General features: G+C 40.2%; 1 protein-coding gene across 1 annotated transcript in view; it reads left to right on the top strand.

Annotated features, from left to right (window-relative positions):
* The first annotated feature begins 87 nt into the window (after positions 1–87).
* Positions 88–10,000, top strand: part of LOC122264788 (ADP-ribosylation factor-like protein 4C) — a 51,063-nt gene continuing 41,150 nt past the window's right edge. The window contains exon 1 of the mRNA XM_086547621.1: positions 88–246. The gene's annotated coding sequence lies outside the window, so the exon portion shown is untranslated. The remainder of the gene's footprint in view (positions 247–10,000) is intronic.

Raw genomic sequence — 10,000 nt, 5'->3', positions numbered from 1 at the left:
ATTGAAATGCATATTTGCGTCAATCTGCAAAAAAGGGGGGATTTAGATACGATACGTTTTCCGGTCGGCGCACAGCGTGTCCATTCATGCCCAAGTGTGCCCCGCTGCCAGTGGCTCCCTCTTCGCCCCGACCAACGTGCCAGTGTCCAGTCAGTGGAGACAGGCAGTGCCGCGTCGTTAGGCTTTGCAGGCCCGGTACCTCTGGGGCACGTCAGCACGTCGTTACAGGTGGAACATTTCAGTTTGGTAAGTGAACAAAAAATAGTGATTTTGTTAATTTGTTCATGGGAAGAGGAGAATTGGAAACGAAATTTTGACTGAACTTTGTGTTGACGCGCCTACAGTGACGTCAGAATGTGCTGGATTGTATTGATGGATTCTTTTGTCTCGGAATTGAAACTGTTTGCAATACATGGTTGCAATACATGGCTTCACTGCTGCATTACTGCATCAGAGGAGGATTAATCTATTCCGTGGATGTAAACGATCCATCTAAAAGAAAATACTGATAATAATGGACTCTTAGAAGGAAGAGAAACGATTCCAACCACGTATTACCTCCAAATCAAAAATAAAGATATGAAAAAAAAAGTTTGCTAGAACCTGAGACCCAAATAAAGATCTAGCCCCTTCGAACATAATAGTAACAAAATAAGATAAAAAATAAATAGAGATAAAAAAATCATAATCTCAAAAGAGTCATAGGGACAGGTCTGTTTATTTGTTTACTTTTTTATATCCCCCAAAGCAAGCAGCGACAAATCATCCCTAGGCCATGAGAACAGGTAACCCCAGATAGGATATCATGCACAGGAGGAAGACGATCCTGCATGTGTGGCTTGGAGGATGGAGGCCGCCTGGTGTCCGTTTTTTTTTTTTTTTTTTTTTTTTTTTTTTTTTTTTTGACATTCTTTTTAATTTGTCTTGTTGTTGCTGTTTTTTGTATTATTGTTTTCTCTTCTTTGATTGTTTTTTCCTTTGTTTGCGAAGCGGGGGTTGTTTGGTAATAATGATGACGGTTATGATTTGTATGTGTGTGTGTGTGTGTGTGTGTGTTTGTGTGTGTGTGTGTGTGTGTGTGTGTGTGTGTGTGTGCGTGCGTTCGTGCGTGTGTGTGGAGGTGGGGGTGGGTTTAGGTGTGTGTCTGCGTTTATGCTCATGGAAGACGTTCACGAAAGTAGAGAAGAGAAAATCCTACACACAGAAAGGGCAGAGAAAAAAAAGTATTTGAGGAGAATAAAGAGCAGAAAAAAGATAGTTAAAAGGAGAAGACAAAGAGGAAGATGATATATATAGATATATATATATATATATATATATGTATATATATATATATATATATATATATATATGTATGTATGTATGTATGTATGTATGTATGTATATAAGTATGTATGTATGTATGTATATAAACAGATAAAAATATGGAAGGAGACACACACATTAAAAAAAGAGAGAGAAAGTTGGGGGATGAGGGAGGGAGGGAGGGAGAGAGAGAGAGAGAGAGAGAGAGAGAGAGAGAGAGAGAGAGAGAGAGAGACAGACAAACAGACAGACAGACAGACAGACAGACAGACAGACAGACAGACAGACAGACAGGCAATGCAAAAGAAATAGAAAAAAGAAAGAAAACAAGAGAGAGGAAGAGAGAGAGACAAAGACAGCAAATAAACACAGAGAAACCCCGAATGAAAGAAAGAAAGAAAGCAAGAGAAAGCAAGCAAGCAAAAGAGCAAAGACGCCAAGAGCGAGAATCTTGCAAGATGAGTCAGCGCTTGATGAAAAATCAGGCGTGTTGCAGAGAATCCGAAGAAGAAAAAAATATAAAAAATATATTAAAAAAAGGATTAGTGAACATACCAACTAACGTGACCTTTTACGAGATAAACGATGAAATAAGAGAAGCTGATTAACTGAATAGGATTAAGGTGATTAAGGGTGTAAGGATGCTATAGAGTTCGAATGAATTAAAATAAGATTGAAAGAGACTTAAAAAAAATAATAATAAATAAACGTTGTGGGGAAGGGTGAGCGTGAGAAAGGAAAAGGGTCGACGGAAGAGTGAGTATAAAAAGGACAGAATAAATAGACGAAAGAAAGAAAAAAGAAATGGAGATAGAAAAGCTGATTTCGTCTTTAGAGAGAATGAATCACCAAGCAGAATGAAATCGAACTCAAATCAAAGCGAAATGGAGATAGAGTGAGAGAAACGGAGGGGCGTGAGAGAAAGAGAAAGAGTGAAAGCAAGAGCGGTGTGGCGAGGCAAGGGTGAGGAAGGGTGAGTGACCACCTACTTGACACACTAGGATGGCCGTGTCGAGCTCGCGCCATCACTACCATATTAGGACAACCGGGACCGCTCGCCTCCATCCCTCCCTCCTCTCGCTCTCTGTGCCCTCTTTTGCTCTTTTCTCTTTCTCTCTCTCTCTCTCTGTCGCTCTCGCTCTCGCTCTTGCTCTCTCTCTCTCTCTCTCTCTCTCTCTCTCTCTCTCTCTCTCTCTCTCTCTCTCTCTCTCTCTCTCTCTCTCTCTCTCTCTCTCTCTCTCGCTCTTTCTCTCTCTCTCTCTCTCTCTCCTTTTCTCTCTCTCTCTCTTCTACTCTCTCTTCTCTCTTGCTCTCTCTCTCTTCTCTCTCTCTCTCTCTCTCTCTCTCTCTCTCTCTCTCTCTCTCTCTCTCTCTCTCTCTCTCTCTCTCTCTCTCTCTCTCTCTCTCTCTCTCTCTCTCTCTCTCTCTCTCTCTCTCTCTCTCTCTTTTTCTCTCTTTTGCTCTTTTTCTCTTTCTCTCGTGTTTTCTCTTTTTCTTTTTCTGTCGCCTTTTTTTCTCCTTTGCTCTTACTCTCTTTCTATCGTTTTTTTTCTCTCTCGTGTTTTCTCTTTTTTCTCTTTCTCTCGTAATTTCTCTTTTGCTCTTTCTCTCGTAATTTCTCTTTTACTCTTTCCATTGTTTGTTTTTTTTTCTCTCTTTTGCTCTTTCCCTCGTGTTTATCTTTCTTTTTTTCTCTTTCTCTTGTGTTTTCTCCTTTGCTCTTTTTCTCTTTCTCTCGTTTTTCTCCTCTCACTCTGTTTTTTTGTCTCCCCTTTTTTCTCTTTTGCTCATTTACTCTTTCTTTCTTTTTCTCTCTCGTGTTTTCTCTTGCTCTCTCCCTGTCTCTTTTTTCTCTTTTTATCGTATTATCTCTTTCTTTTGTGTTTTCTCTTTTTGTTTTTTTTCTCTCTTTCGTATTTTTCTTCTTTTTCCTGTTCGCTTTCTCTCGTGTTTTCTCTTTCTCTTTGTCCATTTATCTCGTGTCTTCTCTTTTTATTTTTTTCTGTCGCATTTGCTCCTTTTTCTTTTTCTCTGTCTCGTGTTTTTTCTATCTCTTTCTCTTATGTTTTCTATATTTTCTTCTTTTTATCTTTCTCTCATGTTTTCTTTTTCCCATTTTCTTTTTCTCTCGTTTTCTCTTTTTCCTCTTTTCTTTCTCTCGAGTTTTCTGTAATTCCACTTTCTCTTTCTCTCTTTCTGTCTTATTTTATTTTTCTCTTTCGCTACTGCTGTCTTTTGCCTCTATCCCTATTCTCGCTTCCTGCATCCTCTTTTTTATCACATTTTCTTGTTCGTTTTCTGCTTTTTCTTGTTTTCTTTCTGTATTTCAGTCTCTAGTCTCCATTTCTCCTCTTGGTCTCTTCTCTGTTTCTTTTTTGCGTTCACTCTCTTTTCGTTTTACGTTCTCTGTCTCTCGCCTTTGTTCTCTTCTTTTCTCTATTTCTTATTCTTTTTCTCTTGCTCTATTTCTCTTTATCTCTCTCTCTCTCTCTCTCCCTCCCTCCCTCCCTCTCTCTCTCTCTCTCTCTCTCTCTCTCTCTCTCTCTCTCTCTCTCTCTCCCTCCCTCTCTCTCCTCCCCTCTCTCTCTCTCTCTCTCTCTCTCTCTCTCTCTCCCCCCCTCCCTCCCTCCCTCTCTCTCTCTCTCTCTTCACTCTCCCTCTCCTCTCTCTCTCTCTCTCTCTCTCTCTCTCTCCTCCCTCTCTCCCCCTCCCTCTCTCTCTCTCTCTCCCTCCCTCTCCTCTCTCTCCTCCCTCCCTCCCCCCTCTCTCTCTCTCCTCTCTCTCTCTCTCTCTCTCTCTCTCTCTCTCTCTCTCTCTCTCTCTCTCTCTCTCTCTCTCTCTCTCTCTCTCTCTCTCTCTCTCTCTCTCTCTCTCTCTCTCTCGACCGCCTTCTATATCCCGGACACGTACCCACAACGCTGCATTGAATGAAGCATCACACTTTCCTCTTCTCATGGACGTCCTCCCGGGTCATAAGATTTTCCTCTTTTTCTCCGTATTTTCATTTATTTTTCTTATTCCTTTCTCTGTTTTTTTACGATGATTTTGAACAGGTAGAACAAACAAGAATATTATATTGATGATGTGTACCTTTGATGATCTGTTTTTTTTTTTTTTTTTTTTTTTTTTTTTTTTTTTGGGGGGGGGGGGTCAGTCGTGGTTTATATAAGATTTTTTTTTCAGGTTCTTGCTAATGTTAAGGGTCTGTTGGACGGGGATAATGCTATACTATTTATGTTTATCTGTTTATGAATCTGAAATTCACTCTTGTTACTTCGGAGTTTGTGTTTATTTGAGTTTGAAATATAATCTTGCCTTTTAGAACGTCATAGCATTCTTATTTTGCTTTTGAATATATTCGTATGATTTTATAAGCTTAAGATTCCCTTCAAGCTTCTTTATTCTTTATTCTATTTTATTTACTTTTATATTATATTTTTTATTTTATTTATTTATTTTATTTTATTTATTTTTCTTGTTTTTTTTCTTTTTTGATCTAGTGGTTTCTTTTCAATTTTATGTTCATTCAAATATAAAACTAATTGTTATAACCTCCAGTGTTATTTTTACTTACGTTTTTTTTTTGTTACATTTTTACTTACGTCTTGGGATGTAAATCATGCGAGTGGATGTGGATCCCTTGCTGTTCTCTTGATATATGTGGAACTTAGGCTGTAATTTAATACTTATCAATGCTATGCTGTTTTTGGTATATAGGGAATTTAGAATGATATTTGACAGAGGTGGTGTATCTCATGAGACTGTTCTTTATTACATATGAAATACATGCTTTTCTTGTGTCGATGTGGAGTTTATGTTTGGGCTTTGGTTCGTTTGAAGTTCGTACTGGTCTATAGTATTGTACATCTCTATCTCTCTGTCTCTCTCTCTCTCTCTCTCTCTCTCTCTCTCTCTCTCCCTCTGTCTTTCTATCTCTCTCTCCCACTCTCTTTCTCTCTCTCTCTCTCTCTCTCTCTCTCCCTCTCTCTCTCTCTCTCTCTCTCTCTCTCTTTCTCCTTCCTCCCGAGTTACCTGATCTCTTTAGCATCCCCCTTATCCTTGGACACCCAATTTTCTGACCTCTCTTGACCTCTGACCTTATAACCCCCACCCAAAGCCAATCCTTCTCAGTCCACGCCTCTCCTCTTCGCAAAATGATATCTGGTCATCTGAATAAGGTCATCAAGTAACTGTATTTTAAGTATGTGAAAGTGGCGACAAGATTTTCACCTTTATATTATAATCGTTGATTCGATTTTTTTATTAGAAATAGTATCATGAATGATTGATGATTGTATTATTTCTAAGTGATATTTATATGTACACTGTAAACACCTATGTTTCCATGTGTGTCTCTGTGTAAGTGTAAGTGTGTTTGTGTGTGTGTGCATGTGTGTGTGTGTGTGTGTGTGTGTGTGTGTGTGTGTGTGTGTGTGAGTGTGTGTGCGTGTGCATTTAGCGTCACCGCTTTCTACTGAAGGCAAAACTTAGTGACCCTATTCATCTCATGTATGAAACATGTTTCTTTTTTCTTCTTCTTCTTCTTCTTTTGAAATACAGATAGCGCTTCCACTAGACGTCTCTCCTCAACACTTTCATCAAGAAGGGTGACAAAGACATTAAAAATACCGATATTTTTTTTGTGTTTTTTCTTCGTACTTCACTGTCCAACACTTTTCAAAATCAACAACAACTCTTTGTGCTTTCTCGCCGAGTGTCCTCTTAACCTTCCCTTCTACTGGCCGTGACTGGTTTCTTGGAGGTCGAGGGGTTGCCATAAAGATCCTAAGCCTTCTTTCTGTTTTGGGGTCTGTCTGTACTAGGTCTGCGTCTGTGTCTGTCTGTGTCGGCGTCTAGGTCTCTCTCTCTCTATCTAGCTATCTAACTATCTATCTCCTTATCTTTCTCCCTCTCTCACTTTCCCTATCTATCTCTTTATCTCTCTCTCTCTCTCTCTCTTACTTACTCTCGCTCTCGCTCTGGCTCTCGCTCTCACTCTCACTCTCGCTCTCTCACTCTCTCTCTGTATGTTTGTATGTATATGTGTATGTATATATATATACATATGTATATATGTAATATATATATATATATATATATATGTATGTATGTATGTATATATGTATATATATTTATATATATATATATACACATATATACATATACATATACCTATATATCCCTTCTTATTATATGCTTAAGAATCGCATAAAAGACATAGCTTACGTGTACGTGCACAAAAACATCGAATACATGTTCGAGCGCCTGTGACTGGAAGCCAAGAATAGCGTCGGTTAAACTGATCTGTAAATGAGAAGGAAATACGCCTTGTTTCTTCAGTTGACTGTGACTTCCTGGTCACGCAAGAAAATGATACATTTTTTTCTTAATAATTCGGACATTATTATTATTATTATTTTCGGTACAGGTATTTCGGAGACAAGATTAATGCCATTTTTTTAAAGTATTAATTCAAGATGACGTGAGGTTCGTTTGATACTTCTGGCAATGACCTGCGGGAAGTAAACAGAGCAGAAAGATGTGTTTCCAGCTCGCCCTGTGTTTAACAGGCGCACTCCAGTGAACCGCCAGACCGCAGCTCAGCCAGGTCCTCATGTACTGTGTGTCAGATGGAGGAGGTTCTCGCTGTAGTGTGTGAAAAGTTGCTGTGAAAAAGTGCTATTCCAGAAGACACAACACCGGCATCAAACGCAAAGTGGTGAGAGGCAACTTAGTTTCTGTGTCTTGTGAGTGAGGCAGCGCTGGAATGACCCTGACATCCTTTATATTACATGCGATCCAGACCTCGCTCCGGCACCCGAGCTAGCACTAATCCGAGTTGGATTCCGAACGGAGAAACCATCAATTTGTATGTGCTGTCACGGGGAAGCGTTGGAGATCGCGTTTTGAAAGGATTTGCCGACTACAGAGGAATCCGACCCCATTATCCGTATGGCAGGATTTCAATCAAGGGATATTTTTTTCACCCTTTTTTATCCAAGGGAGAGAGCGCCGCGGACGTGACGTTGCAAGCGTATGACGCTATGTGCGAGAGAGAAAAAAGGAGAGAAAGAGCGAATCCACATCCACAATAGGCTATGTTGCAGCAGAGCGCTCGTCTCCCAGCCAGTGTCCTCCAACCCCTCCCCCTCTCCCCCCCCTCCTCCCTCTCTAGTCTGGCCTTCTGTCACCTTGTAATTGGCTGTCAACTAGAGCTATCATCATAGACTCACAAGAGCACTGATCCTGGATCTAAGATTAACGGCCTTAATGAGGGTCGATCTTAAATTACTCCAGCGAACAGCAATGAGCGAATACCGAAGAGGTTGTTGGCGCTCGTTAGATTACTGTCTCTGGTCAGCCTTGTTTGGAAGGAGGCGGAGACTTGCCCGATGTACGACGTTTGAGAAATCGCTGTTGGGTTTGATTTTGTTTAATTGCTTCGTCGCTTGAAAAGAGCCTTCTCATTACTGATTAATATAGTTTAGTACATTCTGATTTCTTAGTCATATCCGGCTTTAAATGTCTCTTACTATGTTTTTCGGTTCTATTTTTCCGGGACTTTTTCCTAGAGTGGTTCAACAAACGCCCGAGTCACGTCTTTACCTACAAAGGGACTGGGGTAAAAAAAATCATCCCCATTTCTCATTTACTTAAAAGGAAAGAAAAAAAACATATATCACAATCCCAAAATGTTATTTTTTAGTTTCTCAAAAAAATGCTTAAACGTTTTTTATAAGTATTTCTTCTTCTGAGACATACAGTTTTAATTGAAGAACTTCGCGATAGTTCTCACTTCAGTCACTCGACCCGAGGTGCCCTGAGTCTCGAGTGCCGTACTTGCACTTCAGTAATAATTTATGCCAGCATGCATATCGAAACTCGAAATATAACTCATGCATGGCAACGGCAGAAACATGCACTGCGTGTAATCCGAACTCATTAAGATACACGTGGGAGATCCCTGTCAAGAAAGAGTGTTGTAATATACGAGTGTCGGATTTTCCAAGCAAGTGCTGTGCTGTTGAACGGTCTTTGCTTTCATGATTATTTTTCCGTGTTTGGTGCGTTCGTTCGTTCTGTATCAGTCTCTCTCTTTCACACACACACACACACACACACACACACACACACACACACACACACACACACACACACACACACACACACACACACACACACACACACACACACACAAACAAATAAACAAACAAACCTACCCTTTGCATTACATCCTAAACTAAAACGAAGCAGCCAAACACCCTTCTAGTCTTGCCTCGAAAATACACGAAACTACACCAGCTGCCATTATCAGATAGAGGTCGTTGTAACGGGTATTAAGACTCGGCACATTACGACGTTACGACCCTCACTAACAATGACCCGCAAAGGTCAACAACGACTCGGATTCTGGTCGTTGTAACCCCCTCGGTACACCCCCCTACCCTTCTTTCCCCTCTATAACTCCTGTCTCCTTCCCCTTTGGTTATTCTCCTCCCAGACCCCTTCCCTACTCCTCTTCCCTTAATTTCCCTTTCCTTAGCCTTATCTCCCCTTCCCCCATTCGTAACTCCCCCTGCCTTGATCTTCCCTTCCCTGCCCTCTCCCTCTTTCCTTGGCTTTAACCCCCCCCCTTTCCCCTTTTCCCTTTCCCTTTAACTACGATCCCCTTATTCTCTCAAAACCCCTTTTTATATCCCCCCCATCCCTACCCTTTGCTATCTCCCCTCTCCTTGTGCCCCGCCCCCTTACCGCTTACCCCCCTCCCCTGTTAAGAACGTGGGCGGATGTGGTGTGCACGTGAAACAACGCAGATGGAATAAATATAACTATTCAGTCGTATTTTGTATCATCTTTGTAAAAAAAAAAAAAAAAAAAAAAAAAAAATCGAGTTAATGGTATGATAAGAGCAATTTCGATTTTTTCCTTTTTCTTTTTCTTTTTAATGGGGGGGGGGAGGGGCGTTGAAGTCACTTGTCATGCCTGGTTTGTTCTTACTGTGTATTGAAGCGGAATAAATCTTCATGAGTCGAAATTTTCTATTATTTTTTTAAGAGATGAGGAAGTTAAAATTTAGTATCAATTAATTCATTTCTTAAGCTTTGCTCCTTGGTTGATGCTTTTAAGATCACACATGCACACACATCTACAGTTTTTCTATATTCATATATATATATATATACATATATATATATATATATATATATATATATATATATATATATATATATATATATATATGTATATCTGTCTGTCTATATACTGTTTATGTGTGTGTGTGTGTGTGTGAGTGTGAGTGTGAGTGTGTGAGTGTGTGAGTGTGTGTGGGGGGGGGATACAGGCGTACATGCGTAAATGTGAACTCGCCATCACCGACAAACACATCTATTTACTCCCGTGGTCACATGAGCGTAAACCGTTTCTCTTTTGTCCTCAATAGTCTTAATTACGTGACACGCTGAGGGCAACACCGACAACCAAACCCGAACATGATGGCTTTATTCAGGTGATGTTGCTCTCACGTGTTCATTGTTTTTTATTTTAATTTTTTTTTTTTCAGTTCGCTTCCCCGTTGTCAACGCGATCATGTCTATCAACCTGCAATTTGTGATAAGCAGAGCAGGACTTGTTTAGATACTCCCTTGGAATTATTTCCTTAATTGGTATTGTTACGTGCGAGATAAGTGCTTCAGTG

The sequence above is a fragment of the Penaeus japonicus genome, unplaced genomic scaffold (assembly GCF_977035675.1).
Source record: "Penaeus japonicus unplaced genomic scaffold, GWHDUDI00000001_assembly GWHDUDI00000002, whole genome shotgun sequence".
Classification (NCBI taxonomy): domain Eukaryota; kingdom Metazoa; phylum Arthropoda; class Malacostraca; order Decapoda; family Penaeidae; genus Penaeus; species Penaeus japonicus.
Note: the sequence above shows the minus strand (reverse complement) of the source record. Positions and strands in the feature narration are given on the sequence as shown.